This window comes from Anguilla rostrata, chromosome 12, assembly GCF_018555375.3.
Source record: "Anguilla rostrata isolate EN2019 chromosome 12, ASM1855537v3, whole genome shotgun sequence".
Classification (NCBI taxonomy): Eukaryota; Metazoa; Chordata; class Actinopteri; order Anguilliformes; family Anguillidae; genus Anguilla; species Anguilla rostrata.
This window is the reverse complement of record NC_057944.1, coordinates 1,340,377-1,363,974: the sequence shown is the minus strand read 5'-3', so window position 1 is coordinate 1,363,974 and position 23,598 is coordinate 1,340,377. Positions and strand designations below refer to the sequence as shown.

The 23,598-nt window shown below is 45.0% G+C and overlaps 2 protein-coding genes across 47 annotated transcripts in view; one reads left to right on the top strand and one right to left on the bottom strand.

The window, feature by feature from the left end:
* Nucleotides 1–23,598, bottom strand: part of LOC135235493 (NACHT, LRR and PYD domains-containing protein 12-like) — a 419,768-nt gene that overhangs the window by 118,627 nt on the left and 277,543 nt on the right. For 3 of the 42 annotated variants that reach the window (XM_064300983.1, XM_064300993.1, XM_064300995.1), the window contains exon 1: nt 214–457. The exons of 38 other annotated variants lie outside the window; for them this stretch is intronic. The gene's annotated coding sequence lies outside the window, so the exon portion shown is untranslated. Of the gene's footprint in view, nt 1–213; nt 458–23,598 lie in introns of those variants that run through there. One more of the 42 variants, XM_064300982.1, reaches the window with a different exon arrangement.
* The window catches only part of LOC135235498 (cytochrome P450 2M1-like), a 340,188-nt gene that overhangs the window by 134,420 nt on the left and 182,170 nt on the right, over nt 1–23,598 (top strand). The gene's annotated exons all lie outside the window — the stretch shown is intronic.

The window sequence follows — 23,598 nt, the reverse complement described above, 5'->3', positions numbered from 1 at the left end:
AACTTTTAAAAATGCATTTTTTTTTGTTTGTTTGTTTTTGGTCCCAAATGAGGAGTTTGAAAAAAGCATACTCCTCGGGCGCCATTTTATTGTTTGTTTTATTTCACTAAATTAAGCGTTACTGAGATCATAGCTACAGATTCCTATTCCTCCAAGCACCCCTTCTCATCTAGCTTCTATTCTCCCCATCCCAATCCACAACAGACTACTTACTCAGTTCTTTTAACGAATTTAATTCCTTTTTATTGCATCCTCTTTGTCCTCCGTCTTTTAAATGACGTTTGAGTTTGAAACAGTTTCACTTTCGACTTCTTTTTTTTTTTTTTACTTCTTTACTAGTCTGACTCACAGGACCCAGACTGTGGGTATAAGCCCGCCATTGGCCAACTATTTCAGTCGGTATTCTCCTCTCCTTCCGCTATCTGCGTGTTACCGTTTTCACGGGCTCCGCCGATGCATCCTGGGCTTAGCGCCGCCCAAGACGATTGTGATTGGTTTAAAGAAATACAAACAAGCCATAGCGTTTTTTTTTGTCTATACCGGAATGATAATGGCTTGAGCCCTGAGCCAGACCTTTCTGCCGCGCTGAAACGAAGTGTGGAGATAGGTCTGGCTATGCGAGACTGCTTCTTTACTGGTTCAAGTAGGCGTAAGTCTTGCAGTGACTGAAGCCCAATGTTTCACAGTGAGGCCTGGCTTTGGATCTGGTTTTACGCACATTAGTGTTTATTCGTGGCTCCCTAGAGAGAAGTAAGAACACGGGTGCTCTTGAATTCAATTTTGGGCAAAATGTGTAATCCTGAAATCACACACGGCAAAACAATCTGTGTGACAATTTAAAAAAAAAGCCGGGTTCGAGTGCCAGGTTCGCGTCCTCTCTGCATGGAGCTAGCATGTTCCTGTGTTTGTGCTGTTTTCCTCTGGGTACTGGGTCACTGTGTCCATATACTCCTAATAAAGAAAGAATTACACAAGCCTGTCCACAGATGTTTAAAAGCCAACACAGAATCTATAATTTTACACAACATAATGGGCCCCTTCAGAATAAGAATCAGTGTCCATGTTCTTGCTCAAAAGTGAACATGCAACCATTTATGATGTCTACAACAGCAACAATTTGATGACACTCGTAGTGCAGCAGTAATGCACAAAAACCCAAACTTTATGCTGATCAGAGAAAGCTTGTGTAATCCATTTTATTGACAAGCTATTGCAAGGCTAGCTCTCAAAACTCTGCAAAATAGGCGACGTAGCTCAGGAGGTAAGAGCGGTTGTCTGGCAGTCGGAAAGTTACCGGGTCGATCCCTGCCCTGGGCGTGTCGAAGTGTCCCTGAGCAAAACACCTATCGCCTAACTGCTCTGGTGAATGAGAGGCATCAATTGTAAAGCGCTTTGTATTAAAGCGCTATATATATGCAGTCCATTTACCAAATCATTATTGCTGCTTGTGTATTTGTTATGCAAATTGTATTATGTTTGCCACAGCCCAAACATGAGATTACGGTTCAAACTAGGAAGCGCCCATGAAACAAATAGCGTGAAATTTAACTTCCACTACCATCTAGTGGTTGTTTAGAGGAACTACTATTATTTTTATTTTCAAGAGCTCCACAGGTGTTCTCATGTCTTAATAAATTGCTGTAGATCTGACTGTAAACTAAAATCTTTTACAAATAATAAAATGTTTGATTGGTAAAAAAAAAACAGTTTTCATGCCTATATGAGTGCACATAGTGAATCACTGCCCATTCTTTCACTGCTCTGCCTCAGTTCCTGTAGATTCAGTGGGAAACCTGCAGTGATTAATACACTTCAGACTGTGTTCTGCAGTGTACAGCTGCTTGGCATCTTAACGTAGTGAAGGGAAGTGTATGTTTCTGTATTTCTGTATGCACTCCTGGTCACTTCTGCCTAGGCCTGCGGCCTTGTCCCAGTCTCCACATTCTCAGTTACCGTGGCGATGAGGGCGAAGAGCGATGAAGAGCAACAGAGAGGATGGAATGCAGCTCAGGGCCGTCCCGAGTGCACTCCTGAGAGGACCCAAAAAGCTCTGGTACACACCATGGGGATATACCACCCCTGTCCCAGGCACTATACTGTGCTGTTGTGTTGTATTCTGAGAGGCCTAATTACTGATGTAACATCCGTGTGTGACCACAGACAGAGCCTCTATGCTTGTGAGATGTGACCTAATGACGTGCGATGCTTAGAAACTACTATCAAGACTGAGACAACTTAGTGAATCTTTGGAGAATGCCCCTGCATGCTGTGTATTGGGTGTTTCCCTGGTGCATATTGTACTAAAGTTTGTTATAGTGGGAAAATGTCATCTGGCCTTTCCTGTCTACCTCATGTGCCTGCTTTGAGTGGTTCCTATCAATTCAGTAATTATTTGGCATTCTGTATGGTAGTTAGCATTTCTTCTGGATTCTGATAAGTTATCATTTATTGAAATTAGGCTTGGGGCTGCTGGATGGCTCATTCGGTTAAGGCACCACACTGAGGTGCATGGATGAGCCTCACGGCCTCGGGTCGAATTCGGACCGTGCCAGTGCCAACTGTGGCCGGTAGCTCCACAGGGAGACGCACGATTGGTGCCTGTGTTACCCAGGGTACGGGAAGGTTCAGCCAGCCAGGGATCTGCGTTTCATTGCTCTCTAGCGACCCCCCTTGGGCGCTCGTATGACTGCATGTCAGAGCCGCTTATGAAAGGTCTTCCTCTAGCGTGAAAAAACAGCTTTTCTGTTCTATTCCATTACAAAATATATATGCTCACAAACTGAAATGTGGTAAATGTTTCTTTTTCTCATCCAAGCAGAGTAAAATAATTCATTAATGTGTAGGCTTGTTATCGTACCAAAACAGTATTTTTTATTTTTTATTTTAAAGCAAAGCCTTAAGATGAAACATAAGGTTATGTCATGGCCCTGGCTCTATCACATGGGTGTTTGATGTAATTACAACAGGGAAACATTTACTCAGATGAGCTCACTGTTAAGATAATATACTCCATACTGGTGTGTGGCATTAGCAAACTTCAGAGAATTTCTCTGCAACCTGTGTGGTGTGTGTCTCCCTGGTGCCCCTTGTATTAAAGCCTGTTAAAGGAAACCTGTCTACCTCATGTACAGTGCCATGAGAAATATTTTCCCCTATCCTGCTTTCCTATATTGGTGCATAGTTTCAGATCTTTACAAAAAATGTTATATTAGACATATACACACACATACACACACACACACATACCCATACACACGCGCGTGCACACACATAGACAGATGGTTTGATACTGTGGTTTATGTCTTTGGAGGCCCTACTAGACTGAAGGCTTTTCTTTCTGGGGAGGCTACGCTCCTTCGGTGTGTGTAGCAGGATGCTGGCCATGTTCAACCAGATCATTGTGGCCGGTGTCCTGTTCAACACCAGTATGTGCTGAGCTGGGAGCCTTTACTCCAGGGACACAAAGAGGCTCAAACTGATCCAGAAGGCCAGCTCTGATGGGATCCATAAATTATCCCAGCTTGTAAACTCCACCCACATCTCGTTTTATCATGACTGAAAAAATGGTTATACTTATATTTTTGTAATATCAAAAGAATATTCTTATTGTAATAATAGTGTATTTTGTGATTCCATTGCCGCAATTTTCACCATAGTGTCTCAATTTGCAGACCTCAACACAGAATGTTATAGTCCTAATTTTGGGCTCAAAATCTCATATAGCCAGCAAAATAAAACTATCAAGTGAGATAACCAGCGTGATGTCTTATCACAGCATTATAACATTGGACATGTTCAACAACATAATTTAATCATTACTGGATTTTTTAATAAAACGGTCATTGTCAAATTCAGAACAGAAGGATGAAAGCTCATTTTCTGATAATGCAAGTAGCAATGAGGTAAAGGTTTGCTGCCTACATTATAATAGGTATTAGGAATGATGTACCGTAATCATAACCCTTTGTTCTGTTCTGTATCAATTTACTATAATAAATATATGGAGTCAGGCTTTTGAATAAAAAAATCCTGTCTATTGTAAAAGGCAAAATGCATACAATGGAGTCCATCATGTGTAAAACAGTAAAACTGTGTGTCCAAAACATAAAAATCTATAATGACCATAATTCATGACATCAGTTTACATTCTGTGTTCTGCATCTACCTCAAAGCTTGTATTTTATGAAAGACACCGAACACCAAAAAATTAGACATTTTGTTTACTGAAGTGTAATAATTGCAAATACAGGTATGCTGTCAAAAACAAAACAATCACACAAAATGTTTTAATACAAATAATGTACAATACTGACCCAGTTTCTGCAGTAAGTACAATAAACATACACAATAAAAAAATACATTATATTACAGTATTATTCAGCAAAATAAAGGAAATAAATGCAATCCTGTGATCTGGATCATGCTGTGGTCTGGTCTCCCTGCTGTATTTGGCCACAGATTTTCATCCACATCCCGTCTGATGCCTTCATTTCCACGGCAGTGCTGGTTGACTCTTTCTGAGTGCCTTACCCAGTCCTGGCACTGCTGGGCTGTGATGTCATCACAGGGCTCATCGTTCTGCTGGGATTCACAGATAGACCTTATTCTGCTGAGTGTTGCTGTTTGTTGCAGCTCCAGCAGCACCAGAGAGACACTGCAGGGCCATTAGCCTGGAGCCACCGATCCTTAATGTCTCTTTAATCCCAGAACATCTCCTGGTGGAGAGGCAGTGATGGGACGTCTCCCTGCCGCCGCCTGCTGTTGTTTTTGGTGGAGTGGGTGTTAACTCATCCCCCCCCCCCCCCGGTATCTTTCCTTCTGAGCCAAATCCACCAGCCCCCCTTCTCTGCTTCCTTGGCCAGCCCTCTAGCTGGCCTCCTCAGCCTTGCTCCAGTCATGCCCGTGTTCTCCAGAAGGTGAAGCACTGACTGGCGGATGAAGCCCCAGAGTCCCAACTCCACTGGATATACTGTTGCTCTCCAACCGGCCTCCTTACACTCCTTACACTCTCACACTCCACTGCCAGGTCGGAGTACTTCAGCCGTTTCTGCTCATAGGCTGCTTCTGCCCCCTCCATAAGGAGCGCCACCTTTGCCCGAGTAGACCACGTCTCCATATAAGGAGCTCCACCTTCGTCCGAGTGGACCACGTCTCCATATAAGGAGCACCACCTTCGCCCGAGTGGACCATGTCTCCATATAAGGAGCACCACCTTCGCCCGAGTAGACCACGTCTCCATGTTAGGCCACAAGGACGCTGTGCTGATCTCATTTGGGAAATGGAGCTGTGGATTGAGATCTACTCGCATGCTCAACCCTCTGCCTGGAACCAGGACTCTACTCCCAACTTTACTACTCCCCTCCTCCTCTGCTTGCCTCACAAAGTGGGTTTGATGCTCTTTCACAGGAGAGGCGTCTCTGTTTGCCTGCTGTCTGCTGGTCGTCAGTATTTCCAGAAGCTTCTGCAGCAGCTGGTCATGCCGCCATCTGTAACACCCCTGTGCTGGAGCCGTCTCACAGCCTGACAGAACGTGCCGGAGGCCTGCTCTGTGTCCCTGTGCTGGAGGCCTGCTCTGTGTCCCTGTGCCGGAGGCCTGCTCTGTGTCCCTGTGCTGGAGACCTGCTCTGTGTCCCTGTGCCAGAGGCCTGCTCTGTGTCCCTGTTCTGGAGGCCTGCTCTGTGTCCCTGTGCTGGAGTCGTCTCACAGCCTGACAGACCTGCTGTGTGTCCCTGTGCTGGAGGCCTGCTCTGTGTCCCTGTGCTGGAGCCGTCTCACAGTCTGACAGAATGTGCCACAGGTCTCGATTGGGGGCAGCACAGAGCGGACGGTCTCATCCGCACCTTACCATTAGCGTAGGTTCTGAGGAGAAGGCAGGGTGTCATAATTGGCCCTGATCAGGAAGCTAAGCCTGGCTTGTGGTATCTTCCACCAGCCTGACCCACTGAGCGATCGGTCCTCCTCAATTTCCCATGCTGTCCATCCACCCAGACCACCTTAGTGAACTGCTATAACCTGCTACCTCTCTCTCCATGGTGTGATGAACCAGAGTCTTCTGTGCCCCTCTGTTTCTCTACTGGGGGTTTGTACCCCTCTGTTTCTCTACTGGGGGGGTTGTGCCCCTCTGCTTCTCTACTCGGGGGTTGGGCCCCTCTGTTTCCCTGCTGGGGGGTTGTGCCCCTCTGTTTCCCTGCTGGGGGGGTTGTGCCCCTCTGCTTCTCTACTCGGGGGTTGGGCCCCTCTGTTTCCCTGCTGGGGGGTTGTGCCCCTCTGTTTCCCCGCTGGGGGGTTGTGCCCCTCTGTTTCCCTGCTGGGGGGTTGTGCCCCTCTGTTTCCCTGCTGGGGGGTTGTCTGTTCTCTTGTGGCTTACAGGTGCAGAAGCAGCAGTAATCAGCTTCATTACTGGATTGCTAACCCCTGACTGGGGAATATAAGACTGTTTGCTGATGGTCTCTCTCTTTTCTCTTTGCCACCTCATAACCGGGCAGCCTGTGGCCCTGCAGTCTGTGCTATATCTGTTGTTGTTTTTCTTTTGCCCACAGCACCTGGTCACTGATCTCATTGTGCTCACACCTGCACAAATTCACACTGCATTTCCATTACACTTCACAACTCATACGTACCATCTATGTCAGACATATATCAGGTCTTTTGTTTGTAATAAATTGGTGGTACCTTGTACTCGTGTTGTCTCCATTTGGTATGAATTATAGCCGATCATTCGTTACAGAGGCCTGAAGGAGAGCAGCCTGCTCACACGGACGCCGGTCATACACCTTCCACCTCCAGTCCCAAAATAACTCCTCTATTGGCTTTAGGAAAGGGGAGTGGGAGAAGCATCAATCTGAACTCTGGGGATCTGCTGCAGACCAGAGCATTGTGGTACTGACATCGGCCCAAACATCGTCTGAGCATTTGGCTCAGCTCCTCAAAATGGCAGCACGCGTTGTTATGTTTGCTCCGCACTGTCCTGGTGCATCGCCCGTAGCTCTCTGCCCAATCAGGTTCTGGCCACGGCACTGATGTTCGCCAAGGCTGAACCTGCTTCATCAACATAAAGGATCTCATGTTGCCTAGCTCTGGCATTGATCACCTTCAATCTCCGAAATAAAGGCACAAGAGCATTACTGAGACAGTAGAAACAGACCAATGCTTGGGTTTTAATGTATACATTATGTAAAATGCATATTTTAATTACTAGTTAAATATACATTATTGACTGTAGCCTTACAGTAGGCCCAGTCTATAATTCCTGTTGGAAGTGTCTTGGTATGCTGCGACACTGAGACATCCTACCCTCTCATCTGCGATACCATTTGTTCACCTTAAAAGGGAGTTGTCATCTCTGGAGGCACACCTGCTTGTCTGCATTTACGATATATCAGTCTGGTGTTTCTCATGGCATACAACTGATAGCTTCTAATGATCAATGAGTTTATGACAATTTAAGTATTCATGTCTAATCAGAATATTTTTGATTAAACTCATTTTAATCTTACCATAGTCTCCCGAGTAGAAATCTCACTCCTGGATTAGATGCACTAACGCTATTTAAATATACGCTATCATGTCGCCGAAAAGCAGATAATGATTGACCACATTCAAACATTGAGTCATAACTGTGGACATTTAAATCCTAGATGTAGTTGTACACCAAGGAATCATAATTCCTCAGGAAATTAAGCAGCAATGAGACATGTCAAAATCTGAATAGGTTTAATAAAATGAGACAAAAAAACACTTATGCCAATAGATTTTTCTTTAATCAAACATCCAAAATAAATACAATCAAGACTATCACATTTCTTCTGCCTTTGAGTTGTGGTTACACTACAGTAACAGAAGCAAGCAGTCATCAGACACTACACAACTTTCCTTATAATGGATTTTATTTCCATTACATTACAGGCATTTGGCAGTGCTCTTATCCAGAGCGATGTACAACAAAGTGTATAAGCATTACCAGGAACAATTCATCTACTGTAGATGAATTTCATTGCTTCATCTGTGTAGATTTCAGCCCCATTCTGATCTACTCACATTGAGCCCAAATGAAATAAGTACTACTGTATCACAGGAGTTCAATACATCATACAATAATGAATCATAACAGCAAAGCATTTGATATTTTTATAATTCAGGTTTAATCACTGAAAATTGTCTAAATACACAGAAAATTACAGCAACAGGTTCAAACAAAACAACCATGACAAAATAAATAAGGAAACTCAACCCATCATTGTTTACAGTAATGAAAGGAAAGAAGTACACTGCAGTGACCATTCTGGATTCTCCCTATCAGCTGCATTTGCCCACAGAAATTTGCACATTAGAACTCAAATGAAAGCATGAAAATGAATGAAAGCAACTGTAAAAACGAGTAAAATGCACATTTAAGTGGAGGAGTTTGCCACTGGCTTCTTTTATACAAAGATGCAGATACAGGAGACAGAATTATTTCTTCAAAATCATTTTATAAGGTTGCAAGTGTGTCGACGTGTGTGTGTGTATGATTGGGAGAGAGTGAGTTTGTGTGTGTGTGTGTGTGTGTGTGTGTGTGTATTTCTGAATGTGTGTGTGTGCGCATGTGTGTATGTCAGGAGTCGCTTGCACTCTCCCTGCTACCCCTACCCACCACAGGTGCAAGTATCCACCCACCACGAACAACCAAGACACAGGGATAAGATAAGCAGAGTCTTTATTGAATTTATAATAAAAACAGTTCATGGACAGGCAGCCCCGTTCTGACCCCCCCTCCCTTCTCTAGCTCCCCCCTGCTTGTACGGTCACCCTACCAACGACTGACCCCGTGCCGCGCGAGCCGAGCCCCAGGAGAGGGACTCCCCGTCATCGGACCGCAAGCCGTCACACAGTGGTAAGTTACCCCGTGCCCCACACTCACTCCACACAGTGCTCGTTCTCTGACCCTCTCTCGGGTCTGCCCGCGCAGCACAGACCGGCCCCCACTTGGCCACCCCAGGGGGGGTCAACACACACAGGGAGAGGGAGGTCTCACACACACACGCACACAAACTGAACAAAAAATGTGGGACGTGACTCGGCCCGTGCCAAGAAATGCCGGGCCTCCTCCACGTCCCAAAATAAGAAACACAAAACCCAAAGAAAAACAAGCAGGGACTGCTCCTTCTCCCTGGAACCGCTGTGGCCGGACGTCGTCGTTCTCCCGGGTTACAGAATCCTCCGGACAGGGGAACGGGGCCGTACTGGGGAGAGGAGAAGGCGCAGCACCAGTTACCCCACTGTGGACTGGGCAGGACAGAGCACACTCACGCTTCACAGCGTTCCTTGGTGCACATCCCTCACTCAGCTGGGATGTAACAAAAGTAAAAGTAAAAGTAAAAGCCAAATCCAAAATCCTCAACAAAAACCCGGCCGCAATAACTAAAGAGAAAAAAAAAATCCAAACACAAAAACAAAGAAAACAAATCCAAAAGAAACTCCAAGTTAAAAAGTCTGCAGAACCTGTTCCTTACTGGCTGCCTGAACCCCAACTGCCGCAATCCCCGCTCTCTTATCCCCTTCCCTGCGTCCGAGGAAACAAGCGGCAGCGGTGTGAGCTCGTTACCTGGCAAAGTGGAGGAAACCAATTAGCCCTAGTCCACATACCCACACGTGCTCCCAATTATCAATTAGGTGCTCTTACTAAGCTGGTGGCTTGTCAGGCTCACCTCCTGACACGTATGGTTGTGGGAGTGACTGCGGATGTGAGTATGTGTGTGCATGTTCATGTGTATGTGTATGTGTGTGTGCATGTGTGTGAGTGTGTTAGTATGTGTGTGTATGCATGTTCATGTGTATGTGTGTGTGCATGTGTGTGAGTGTGTGAGTATGTGTGTGCATGTCCATGTGTATGTGTGTGTGCATGTGTGTGAGTGTGTTAGTATGTGTGTGTGCATGTTCATGTGTATGTGTGTGTGCATGTGTGTGAGTGTGTGAGTATGTGTGCGTGCATGTGTGTGATTGTGTGAGTATGTGTGTGTGCGTGTGTGTGAGTGTGTGAGTATGTGTGTTCATGTGTGTGAGTGTGTGAGTATGTGTGTGTGCATGTGTGTGTGTGTGTGTGCATGTGTGTGAGTGTGTGAGTATGTGTGTGTGTGTGCGTGTGCACGTGACGCCCCGCATCGTGCCTAACAACGCCCCTTAGCTGTTGTAAAATCACTGTAAACCACAGCCTCTTGTGGCTTATTGCTTTAATATATAAGGAATAACCCGTGAGGTGCTGTCCCGTTGTTGGAAAATAATGTAGGAGGGGGGTGGTGATGCGCCCGAGGTGAAGCCGAGGGTCTCTTAACCAGCCCCGAAGTACATTATTTTCCAATAACGGGACAGCCCGGAGGGGTTTATTCCACTTAGACAACGGGTTACTTACAATAACAATATATGGTTACTTTAATATTTATTGATTTTTATCCACTTAACTGGCTGTTAGTCATGTTTACCGCAGCAGCCATGTGACCAACGTTGCCTTTCTCCATGACGACAGTCACCTGATCTCTACCGGAGGGAAGGACATGAGCATCCTGCAGTGGTCGGTCGTCTAGGGAACTCTGCTGCACCTTCATTGGAGCCTCCTGTCCACTAGAGGGCAGGACTGCTGTGCCTAAAACTGTCTTTACCCTGCTGTCCTACTCCTTGCTCTCTGAGTGTACTGTACTGTACTGTGCTGAGTAGCCACTAGATGGGGCTCTGGCAAAAGAGAAATAGCATGTCAAGAAGAATATTTAAAGCTATTTAAAGAGCTGTAGCTGCTACATGTGCCGTTTGCAGAAGTCTATAGCGATAAAGATATATAACCGAGTGGCTGTTGTATTTTAATATTTAAAGTACTTAATCTTGTTGTGGCACTAAGCACTTGATGCGTAGATAGAAGTCTAACCTAACTTCCCTAACTTGCCTAACTTCCAGTTCTGTTTTACTTTACTTCCAGTTACCTGCAAAAAGTAGGGAATCCAACTGAACATATAATACATTTTGTGTCTTCCTGTGGTGTTATGACTTCACTCAGTCCTAGTGAGGAGGTATTCCTATGATGTGTGATTTAGATACAGATGATTACTACGCTGATTGTAACATGGTCAGGTCTTGGTCATGTTTGCTGGAGATGTGTTCTCTGAAATGACCTTGTGACCAGCACCATCACCTGCTGCCACTTGCTGTTGACCGTCAACATGACCGGGGCCAAGAAAAGAAAGGATGTGACATCAGCCTTCACCTTCTCTCTCGTTCTCCTCTCATCTGCCATGAAATTGGTTTTGGCCCAATGTATTTGCAGGCAATTGCCACATCTTTGGAAAGCCATGGATAAGATCAATAGGAAACCTACAAACCTGCCCTGCCCTGACTTCTGACTTGTTTATTTGGACATTTTCCAAAGGCGAGGCACAGTGGGAACATGTGATTAGCAAGATTTTGTGGGTTGGACCCAATCAACAGCTTGATCCACCTGCCTGTCAAAAAACAAATGAAATGTTGCTACTGCACAACACATGCAGCTTGCATTTAGAATGCATTTAATGATTCTGGTAAAGATTTGGTTTGTTGATCTCCCAACCCCCCCCCCCCTCCCCCATCCCTTCCCCAATCATGGTCTGCAATCACAATGTGAACCCCCACCCCCCACAAACCACAAACCTTCTAAACTTTAAAAAATAGATATCATCTTTTAACTTAAAAGGGTCTCCTGGATGCCTTTGAGCCTGGGTGGGGGGGGGGGGGGTCTCTGGATCAGTAAAGGTTGATAACCACTATGTTAAAGGATGCGGAATACTCATTTTCTTCAGTTCTGTCTGTATTTCAGTAAATATGTCATATTTATCCCCCCCAACCCCCTACAGTTTCTTCGGGAAATTACTTGTGCCTGAGATGAGGTGTAGCCCTTTGGCAAAAAAATGTAGCTGTTCAAATATTATTCTCATAGTAAATAAATTTTTATAGATTTAGACTGATAATTTCCCAAATGCTGTATATAAATAGGATGTACTTAACCATCTTGTTTTATATTAGTCACTCCCATCCTGTACAGATATATAGCACTGCATGGTCCAAGGCAGGATTGTTTTTTTTTGCAGAAACACTCTGACGTGGAGAGCAAGGGTTTATTGAACCAATCAGAACTTGAGGATGGTCAGGGTTTATTGAGCCAATCAGAACCTGAGGATGGTCAGCGTTTATTGAACCAATCAGAACCTGAGGATGGTCAGCGTTTATTGAACCAGTCAGAACCTGATGATGGTCAGTTGCCTGAACTAAGGAAGCCATCCCATCACTTTGAGATAACGTTATGGCCTCAGGGAGCCTGAGTCTCAACTTTACGTCTCATTCTGTAGAGAGCTTCTCCTTCACCAGTGTCATTACACCAGGGGTTCATTCCAATCGCTTATTTTATCCATCCTCATCTCTGTCCTCGCGTAACCTAGAAATCAATCAATCCGCCATTTTTAAGTACGTTCCAATCCGTTTAATGCTCCTTGGAGGAGCGAGGAGGCTCCTGGAGGATGCTTCAGTGAGGATACATTTTTTTTGGAGTGTGTGGCGTATAAATGATCTACCTGTGGTCCACCTCTCCACATTTGCTGACTGTAAATGGCCTGGCTTCAAACTGATGCTAAGCAAGGACGTTCCATTTGCCTAACACATGCTGCCTCGATTCCTCGTATCTCATCCTTGCATCTTTTCTTCACGTCCTTCGTTCAGAGGTGCTGAGAAGCAAGGAAAGGACACTAGGAGTTTCAAGGAGTGAAAATAAGTGATTGGAATGAACCCATGGACACTGGTTTTCTACTCGATCAATGAGGAAATACTGCCGCCTACAGCCCCACCAACGCTACTACTCCACCACACTGGTGGCATGTTTAAACAAAAAAACACTAAAAAAAAACGCAGGAAAAGGGAAATGGAAAAGGTGTGGAGTGAAAAACACATGAAAGTTTAAACAATAACCTTTACTTAAAAAATAAAAATCAAAAGGCCTCAAGGAAACTCTCTAAAACACAAAAATCTTCAGAAAGGGAAAAAGCAAAACTTCTCAAAATCCAAATGAACACAGAGCAGGACAAGGGCGAGGCAGAACACAGGAGACACAACAGCAGAACATACATAAGCGGAGAACACATAGGCAGAAACACAAGCAGGCAGAACACAAGCAGAACACACAAGAACACAAGCAGGCAGATACATACACAAGAACACAAGGAACCAGAACCCGAGTCGTCTTCTTCTTCTTCTTCTTCTTTTCTCTGGTTTTAATGGCGGTTGGCAAACCTAAATTGGTGCATTACCGCCCCCTACTGTGTACATTGGCATCTGATTTAGTTGTCAAAAAAAAATTAAATAAAACAATAGCCCCACCCTCCCATACCTGAACCACGATTATTCGCTATTTCGCTATATCCCTGGTGTCTGACTCCCTCCAAACCCTTTCGCCAAAATTCTCTGTAGTTCATCCCCCTTCACATCCGTTATACCCAAAATCTCTTTCGCTGCATCCACCACCATCCTGATTCTCTCTGATTTTGTTTCTATCTCGCTTGCACAGTTAATCACCATCGCAATAATTGCAGAAACCTTCTTCTATCCAAATGCATGATTTCTTTGTCACATCTCCCTTGATCTTTTCCCTCTATTCCAGTTCTATTCTGCTCCTTCCTCTCAGTTCCCGCTTCTGCCCTCACTCTCTTCGTTGCTTCTGCATATGTTATTTTATTCTGCACTCGTGTTCTTTCCACCTCACTTTCCCTCTTCCTTCTTTCACACTGCTTTTCTCCTGCTGCATGATTTCCCCCATAGTGAAAGCATATTGCCTGTTCTTTAGACACCGTACAATCAAAACACCCACACCCATCTTCCCCACACCTTCTACACCTGTGATCCTTTTTCCTACACACTGCTGCCAGGTGTTCATAATCCTGACACCAATAGCACCTCAGTGGAACCCTCTCATATTCCCTCACCCTGTAACAAACATAATCTAAATAGACTCTTTCTGGTAATTCTCCCTCCTCTGTTCTTTTTCCTCCCAATAGCTTTTCATCTGCTTTGCCCCTGAAACTCCTTCTACCTCCAAAAAACAATCGGCGTCTACCAACAATGAGACCCACTAATAACACCTTTCCGTAGCGCTCTTTCTCTCATTAAAAAACAAACTACTTTTGTCGATTCAAGTCTTTTTATTTTAAGAGCCTTGTCCCTCAGTCTTTTCGACTGACACTACATGACTACAATTAACCCCCTGGTTACCCTCACTTCTCTTACTTCCCCAATCTCCTTCTTTATGAGTTTCCCTATTTTACAGTTTTTTTTTGATTGTTAAGACACATTTAATGAAACAATTCCCCTTTTTCTCAGAACTATTAACACAATCCCAAAACTACACATCAATCAACACAAATCTCAAACATCCATGCCCAACTCAAATTTTCTTCTCAAAAACATATACTCTTCCATCAAAATTAAACTTTGCCTTCAAATGGCACACACAAGCCATCGAAAACACAGACAATGTAGATTACCCATAACACACCAGTGAGATAAATTCAAAGCACTACTGCAAAAACCTTTTATAGCAGTGTGTAAGGAGTTATTTTCTCCTGGTTATTCTACTTATTTTATGGTTTTCAGATTTAGATCTTTGCAATGTTACACTACTAACAAATGAGGGAGTGTGCAAATTTCCAAATATTTTATCTGTAGTACTGAAAAGTGATGCTGAGTGAAAAGTACCATACAGTAACCACAACACAGTTGAAGGAACAAAAAAATGTAGTATTTTCAAAGGAGAGTAGCATTCATAAAAGCAACTCAGTATATGCAGCACTACAAACAAAAACAGCAATAAAATCTAAAGAACGTATCGTCTGTAAATACACTACTGTCATGGTTTTGGCTGATGCCACCATTTCTTTTTCTTCCTGCGCCTTTTCTTCAGTTATTACGGCCATTGGTTTTTTCATGCACCTTTTCTTCAGTTATTACGGCCATTTGAGTTGATTGAATTATACGCGTGCAAATTTCCTTTTACTATTTGCACCTGTTGGTGTTCTATTTAAACCCTGAGCAAGCCGATAAGCTTTGCTTCAGTGTCACTTATGTTGCATGAGAGCCGGTATTCTGTCAAGCGAGGTAAAGGTAAAGGTATAGGATTGAGCTGCGATATCGGATTGTTGTGGCTATAAAATTAGCACAACAGTCTTTAGCTTTTTTAGATTGTTGGCAACAAGTTAGTGCCACAATCTAAGCTCAGTATTCTTTCTTTAGGGTTTTACTTTTTCAGCCTCGGTTCGAGGTCTGTTTTCTTTGAGTTGCCCCGTTTTCTGCTCCGGCAGTTTTGTTTTATTTTCATACTCCTTAAGCCTTAGTTCTTTTTTACCCAGTACGTGGGTTGTGTAGAGCTTTTCTTTGGGATACTCTCCCTAAGGAGTATTGTTTTCCTTTCCCTTGTCTCTTGAGACTTTGTGGCTATTTTACCTCGGGTTAATAGCTTAAAGAACCCCCTGTTCAGTCGCGGTTGGTCTCCCAAAACTCCAACTCCCTCACAGTACACTGAAGCCACGAAATGGATGTACCAGCGACTCCAACGGGTTTAGAACAGGCTGTTGCAGCTCAACATGCTGCCCTAACCGCCCATGATAGGGGCATTCAGATATTACATTCCCAACAAGCAACCTCTTATGAACGGCAGGGGGAAATGCTTAAACGCCTGCACCGTCAGGAAGAAAGTTTGCGCAGCCAGGAGAATGCACTGCGTGAGCTTGCTGACAGTGTTCGCCAACTGGCTTGCGCATTAAACCCCACAGTTCCACAAGCACCTTCCTTTCCCCCGACCCCAGAGCCGATGGTATCAGTCATTGTCCGCGAACCTAAACTGCAGCTTCCCCTGCGGTATGATGGAGAAGCAGGGAGATGCAGGGGTTTTTTAGCGCAATGTACGATATTTTTTAGAGCTCAACCATCACGTTTCACTACAGAAGATTCACGGGTGTCTTTTATTTTATCCCTGCTAACAGGGACAGCCCTTGCATGGGCTGAGCCGCTCATCCGCTCACAAGCCCCTGTAATGAACACGTCTGGAGGTTTAATGGCAGAAATGGCGTCGGTCTTTGATCACGATATTAGCGGAGAAGAAGCAGCTACAAGGCTAACGCGCATTCGTCAGGGAGAGAACAGTGTTGCAGCCTTTTCTGTTATGTTTCGTTCATTGGCTGGTGAAACAGGTTGGTCAGAGGCTCCGCTCATGACGTTATTTAAGAATGCGCTCTCAGAGCCAGTGAGAGACGCTTTAGCAACTCTTGAGCCCCCGGCCACATTGGATGCTTTGGTAAGGACGGCTGTCAGGATTGATAACCGAGTGCGGGAACGTGAGCGAGAGCGAAGTGAGAGGAGGAACCGTTCCCTCCCATATGTTGCCTCTCTTCCGGGTAAACCTGCAGTTTTGGCTCCCCCATTAGGCTCTCTGAGCCATGACGAACCGATGCAAATAGATAGCTCCACCCTACGCAATGCGCGTGAACTAAGGCAGCGCAGCGAATGGTGTCGGTATTGCAGACAGAAGGGACACACTAAGAATGATTGCCCTAAGCTGGGGGGAAACGGGAGGCCTCACTAGGTGAAAGAAAGGTCCCAGTGAGGCGTAACCCATCAGCCTTTCGAACCGTTTTATCTGTAGAGCTATCCTGGAATAATCAATTAGTTAAAACTGACGCCTTTTTAGATTCAGGCGCAGTTGACTGTTTTGTGGATTCAAACTGGGCTAGTGAACTTGGATTGCCTGTGGTTCTCCTTTCACGGCCTCGCCACATTACAGCTCTTGACGGTCGCCCGCTGGGCACCGGATTGGTTAAAAAAATTACCGACCCTGTCTGCATGCGTGTCCCTTTTGGTGGTCATTTGGAGCGAGTCAGGCTTTTCCTGGTTGATTCACCAGCCTATCCACTTGTTTTAGGCCATTCGTGGCTGATGAAACACAAACCGCACATTAACTGGGGAAATAAGAAAAATACAGTGATTCAGTGGGGTCCCCAGTGTGTCAAACATTGCTTACAGAGGTCATCACAAACTCCTAATGGTCATGGTTTGCAAAGAGAGACTAATTTGGCTTGGGACGATGAGGAAGAGGGGTTTCCGTCCAGCCCTATTGCGCCATCCCCACCTTCTGAGGACAGACAGGAGAGTTTGGATTGGGATTCGCGGTTCGACTGGGATCCTCCGGTTGACGACTTATCCCTAGGGGAGTTAACGGAACCAGAGACTATCTCTGACTCCATGCCCCACTCTCCTGCTAGTTCAGAGAATACCAGTATGGTGGGTGCGCTCGAATTTCCATTGCCACCTAATGTACCAGCCGATTACGCAAATCTCGCTGAGGTATTTAGCAAACAAAGGGCTACCACCTTGCCACCTCACAGACCATACGATTGTGCCATTAACTTACATCCTGGCACAGTACCGCCTCGCGGTTCCTTATATTCCTTATCAGCTCCAGAAAGTACAGCTATGAAGGAATACATCCAAGAGGCGTTAGCTAACAGTTTTATCCGACCATCCACTTCGCCGGCGGGGGCAGGGTTTTTCTTTGTAAAGAAAAAAGACGGTGGGCTGAGACCCTGTATTGATTATAGAGGACTGAACAATATCACTATTAAAAACCGCTATCCACTGCCCCTCATGAACTCAGCTTTCGAACGCCTCCAGGATGCGTCAGTTTTCACGAAACTCGACCTCCGTAACGCTTATAATTTAGTGCGTATACGTGAGGGAGACGAATGGAAAACTGCTTTCAATACGCACAACGGCCACTTTGAATATCGGGTCATGCCATTCGGTCTCACTAACGCCCCCTCGGTCTTTCAGGCATTTGTGAATGACGTGCTCCGAGAGATGCTGGAAAAATTTGTGTTTGTTTATTTAGACGACATTTTAATATTTTCTGCCAATCTTTCGGAGCACGTTAGACATGTTAGACAGGTTTTAAAATGTCTCTTGGACGCCCAGCTATTCGTAAAGGCAGAGAAATGTAAGTTTCATGCCAAATCCGTTTCTTTCCTGGGGTTCATTGTGACAGAGGGGAAGGTACAAATGGACCCAGAGAAAGTTTCTGCGGTCATGAATTGGCCTACCCCAGAATCGGTCAAACAAGTTCAGCGATTTTGGGGTTCGCTAATTTTACAGGCGTTTTATACGTAATTTTAGTTCAGTGGTTGCGCCAATTACCGCACTGACAAAGAAAAATACCCCTTCACGCTTTGAGTGGACGCCCAAAGCCGAGGCTGCTTTTACGGAGTTGAAGAGGAGGTTCAGTTCGGAGCCCATCCTGATAACCCCTAACCCTTCACTCCCGTTTGTGGTAGAGGTGGACGCCTCGGAGCTTGGGGTAGGGGCAATTTTATCACAACGTTCTCCCCAGGATCAAAAAATGCACCCCTGTGCTTATTTTCTCGGTCACTTTCTCCGGCTGAGAGAAATTATGACGTCGGGGACCGGGAACTTTTGGCGGTTAAGCTGGCTCTAGAGGAGTGGCGGCACTGGTTAGAGGGAGCTGAACACCCTTTCACAGTGTGGACCGACCACAAAAATCTAGAGTATATTCAGAACGCAAAGCGGCGCAATTCGCGGCAAGCTCGCTGGTCGCTTTCTTCTCTCGTTTTAACTTTCTACTAACATATCGCCCAGGTTCAAAAAACATCAAGCCTGACGCACTCTCCCGGATTTTCGATCACTCTGACAGTGACCACTTCTCTGAGCCCATTGTTCCTACCACCCAGATTTTGGCCCCAGTTATGTGGGACATTGAGTCTGTGGTGCGGAGGGCTCAACGACTGGAGCCGGATCCAGGTGGGGGACCCCTTAACTGTCTTTTTGTGCCATCCAAGGTACGTGCCCAGGTGCTGCAGTGGGGACATTTCTCCCATCTTACTGGGCATCCTGGCATCCACAGGTTTAAGGATTTCCTGGCCAGGCGGTTTTGGTGGCCTGGGATGGAAAGGGATGTTCGGGAATTTATTTCCGCTTGTTCGGTCTGTGCCCGCAACAAAGGTTCTCAGCTCCAACCCTCTGGGCTTTTACGCCCTTTGCCCGTCCCGAGTCGTCCATGGAGCCACGTTGCCTTGGATTTTATCACCGGTCTGCCGGCTTCTGATGGCAACACAGTTATCCTGGTTGTGGTGGACAGGTTTTCTAAGGCAGCCCATTTCATTGCGCTGCCTAAATTGCCATCTGCACCAGAGACTGCACGGCTGGTAGTCGACCACGTCTTCAGACTGCATGGTCTGCCTCAAGACGTGGTGTCTGATCGGGGGCCTCAATTTGCCTCTCGGTTTTGGCGGTCATTTTGTTCTCTTTTGGGTGCGTCCGTCAGTCTCTCGTCGGGGTTCCACCCGGAGACTAATGGACAGACGGAACGTACCAACCAGACGCTAGAGAACACTCTTCGTTGTCTGGCTTCCTCCAACCCGACATCGTGGAGCCGTCATCTCGCGTGGGCGGAGTATGCCCATAATACGCTGCGTAACGCGTCCACGGGGCTCTCACCATTTGAGGCCCAGTTTGGATTCCAACCTCCTCTGTTCCCAGAACTGGAGAAGAACAACGAGGTGCCGTCTGCTGGGTTCTTTGTTCGGCGATGTCGGGCCACGTGGAGGAGAGTCCGTGCGTCCCTCCTGCGCTCCTCGGCCAAACAGAAGGGACTTGCCGACAGGCATCGCCGTCCGGCACCCTCCCATCGGGTGGGTCAACGGGTTTGGTTATCTACCCGTGACCTTCCTTTACGAGTTGAATCTCGTAAACTCGCCCCTCGGTTTGTGGGCCCTTTTAAGATCGTGCGTAAAATCAACCCGGTCACGGTTCGCTTGCAGCTCCCTCGTTCCATGAAAATCCACCCGACCTTTCATGTCTCTCGCCTCAAGCCGGTTCTCGTGAGCGCATTGGCTCCGGCGGATGAACCGCCACCTCCGCCTCGGCTCATTGATGGGGAGCCGGTATATACAGTACGCCGCATTCTGGCTGAGAGACGAGTGGGGCGAGGTGTTCAGTTCCTTATTGACTGGGAGGGCTATGGCCCTGAGGAACGCTGTTGGGTCCCCTCTAGAGACATTCTGGACCCTGAGCTTATTCATGACTTCCGCAGGCGTGGTTCAGAGGGCCCGTCTGGGGCCGGCCCTTAGAGGGGGGGTCCTGTCATGGTTTTGGCTGATGCCACCATTTCTTTTTCTTCCTGCGCCTTTTCTTCAGTTATTACGGCCATTGGTTTTTTCATGCACCTTTTCTTCAGTTATTACGGCCATTTGAGTTGATTGAATTATACGCGTGCAAATTTCCTTTTACTATTTGCACCTGTTGGTGTTCTATTTAAACCCTGAGCAAGCCGATAAGCTTTGCTTCAGTGTCACTTATGTTGCATGAGAGCCGGTATTCTGTCAAGCGAGGTAAAGGTAAAGGTAAAGGTATAGGATTGAGCTGCGATATCGGATTGTTGTGGCTATAAAATTAGCACAACAGTCTTTAGCTTTTTTAGATTGTTGGCAACAAGTTAGTGCCACAATCTAAGCTCAGTATTCTTTCTTTAGGGTTTTACTTTTTCAGCCTCGGTTCGAGGTCTGTTTTCTTTGAGTTGCCCCGTTTTCTGCTCCGGCAGTTTTGTTTTATTTTCATACTCCTTAAGCCTTAGTTCTTTTTTACCCAGTACGTGGGTTGTGTAGAGCTTTTCTTTGGGATACTCTCCCTAAGGAGTATTGTTTTCCTTTCCCTTGTCTCTTGAGACTTTGTGGCTATTTTACCTCGGGTTAATAGCTTAAAGAACCCCCTGTTCAGTCGCGGTTGGTCTCCCAAAACTCCAACTCCCTCACACACTACATTACATAACATTACATAGACAGCATATCCTCTCACAGTAGTACAGCAGATACAATACATAACTTTACAGTAAATTATAGTACCTGTTTTCTTGTCTGAAAGTATGGACAATGGATGCCACTGTGAAACGATTCAAGTTTGGCTGAACTCTCTGTCCAGCTTCCCTCATCATCATACCATGCACCAGCTCATGGTCAAGGTGTCACGTATTTCATCTGGGACAAATTGTCTCCTGCCACTTCATCTCCTTTGTCTTCCTGATCTTTGGACAGCTTGTCCATTTTGAGGATCCATTGTTCAAAAGCACACAGACGCTAACTGTTCCAGAGATTGTGACCGGTGTGTAAACAATTTTGCTGCCAAGTGTTTGCACCTAGAGAAAGGTGTGTTACCTGAGTTTAGGTTGTGATGACTTGAGTTAACTGTTTTGACTACTAGTGTTTGTTGCATGAGCACAGTGTGTAACCAGTGATTCATGAGAGCATTTGTTTGTAGAGATTTGCAGAAAAAGTTTAACAATTTGCAGCATGTGTTAAAACAAGTGAAAAGTGTTTATAGTTTTGAGAGATATGTTGGTCCTCTGAGAACTGAAATAATAATTTGGGAGTTTTTGCTAAAAGAACCAGTTTTAGTGTGTTAGCAATCGAGAAAAATTGTATGGGCATCATTACAGTTTTTCTCAATTGTTTAAACGCGCGTCCTGAAACTATAGCTCAATTTCTCAAAACTCTACACACAAAGCACAGCAACAGTTAACCTTTTTCCAAAACTACACAAATCTCTTGCAAAATGCATTCATGCATTCAAAACTATGTTCTCTCTTCTCAAAAAGACTTTTTCCATCAAAATGATTCACACAATCCTCATATGAATAGGTCTTATTAGCATTGATTTCACACTGGTGCGATAAATTAAAAAACACAACCATCAAAATATTGTATATATGTTCTAGCCTCATGAGGGCATGTTACATATTCAAGTGTATAAAATTCTGTAAAAATTGCTTGTTTTTTATCCTTTTTTGAAGTTTTAGTTTTCTTTTCGAGGGGTCCCAAAATAGGCTGCAATTTTACAGTAAATATGAAGACTGTTGCCATGATACAATACAGTAAATACATCATCATATAAATAGTGCATTTGCTAGGTAAACCTAATTCAAATTCAGTACAGTACAGCAAAGTGTGTGAACTGTTATCACTTTGAGTGTTGTTGTTATTGTGTATGATACAATGCACATGTACTGTATTGTCCTGCCAATGAGGTCCAGTTGGGCTGCACTCAAAACCCGGGTTCCATTATGAGTCATACTGTACATTGTTAGAAGTGTTTTTTCATTTTCCTTATCAGTGCAATTATGATAACAATTATGCAATTAATAGATAACATTTGTGTCTTCTCAAAACTAGAACATGCTTAGACTGTGTCAGTCTGGACAATGGATGTAATGATCTGTTATCATATATGAAATCAATGAACAAATTCAAAAAGGTAACAAAGCAAATCTTTATTTGTTACTGTAAAATAAATCTTTGCTCAGCAGACTGCGGAAATAAAAATCGTAGTTTGTAGCCCTGCTGTAAAAAAAACAAAAAACAAATACGTGATCAACCAAAGTTGCACATATTTCATTTGAAATATTACCTCGTCTCCCTCTTCTTCGTCCACCTCGTCCACCTCGTACACGTACACCTCCTCCTCTACCTCTCTGTGCTGCGTGTTGCTCCATTGTTTACCAACACAATAGAGGTCATCTGAGGTCTCTTTTATGCTCCGACAGATAATTGAAAAGTTTAGCCAATTGAGTTTGAGAAGGTGTGGCATGAGTGAGACCAATTGGTACTTAAAGTTTGGCATTTGAAGGCCAGTGTTTTCCATGTGAACAAACGAGGCTTGATTATGAAAATTGTGCTAAATTATGAGATTTTGTTTGTAGAGTTGTGCAAAAATGCTATTTGAGTGAAAACAAAGGAATTGTGCTTAGAGTTTTGCGGAAATAGTCTTTGCTGTTGACACATGAGCTTCAAGCTTTCACCATCGTGTGCATAGTTCCAGATTTAGTGTTTAAACATTTGAGAAAAACTGTAAGAGGCCATGAAACAAATAGCTCAGTGTTAAATTGAACTTTCACTACCATCTAGTGGCTGGATAGAAGAACTACAACATTATTTTACTTTTCTAGACTCCACAGGTGTTCTCATGTTTTAATAAATAGCTGGAGATGTGACTGTAAACTAAAATCTTTTGCAAATAATTAAATGTTGTTTGATTGAACAAAAGAACAGTTTTCATGCCTACATGAGTGCACATAGTGAATCACTGCCCATTCTTTCACTGCTCTGCCTCAGTTCTTATAGATTCAGTGGGAAACCTGCAGTGATTAATGCACTTCAGACTGTGTTCTGCAGTGTACAGCTACTTGGAGGCTTAAGGTAGTGAAGGGAAGTGTATGTTTCTGTATTTCTGTATGCACTCCTGGCCACTTCTGCCTAGGCCTGTGGCCTTGTCCCAGTCTCCACATTCCCAGTTACCGTGGCGATGAGGGAGAAGAGCGATGAAGAGCTACGGGGAGGATGGAATGCAGCTCAGAGCCATCCGAAGTGCACTCCTGAGAGGACCCGAGAAGCTCTGGCACCCACCATGGGGATATACCGCCCCTGTCCCAGGCACTATACTGTGCTGTTGTGTTGTATTCTGAGAGGCCCACTTACTGATGTAACATCCGTGTGTGACCACAGACAG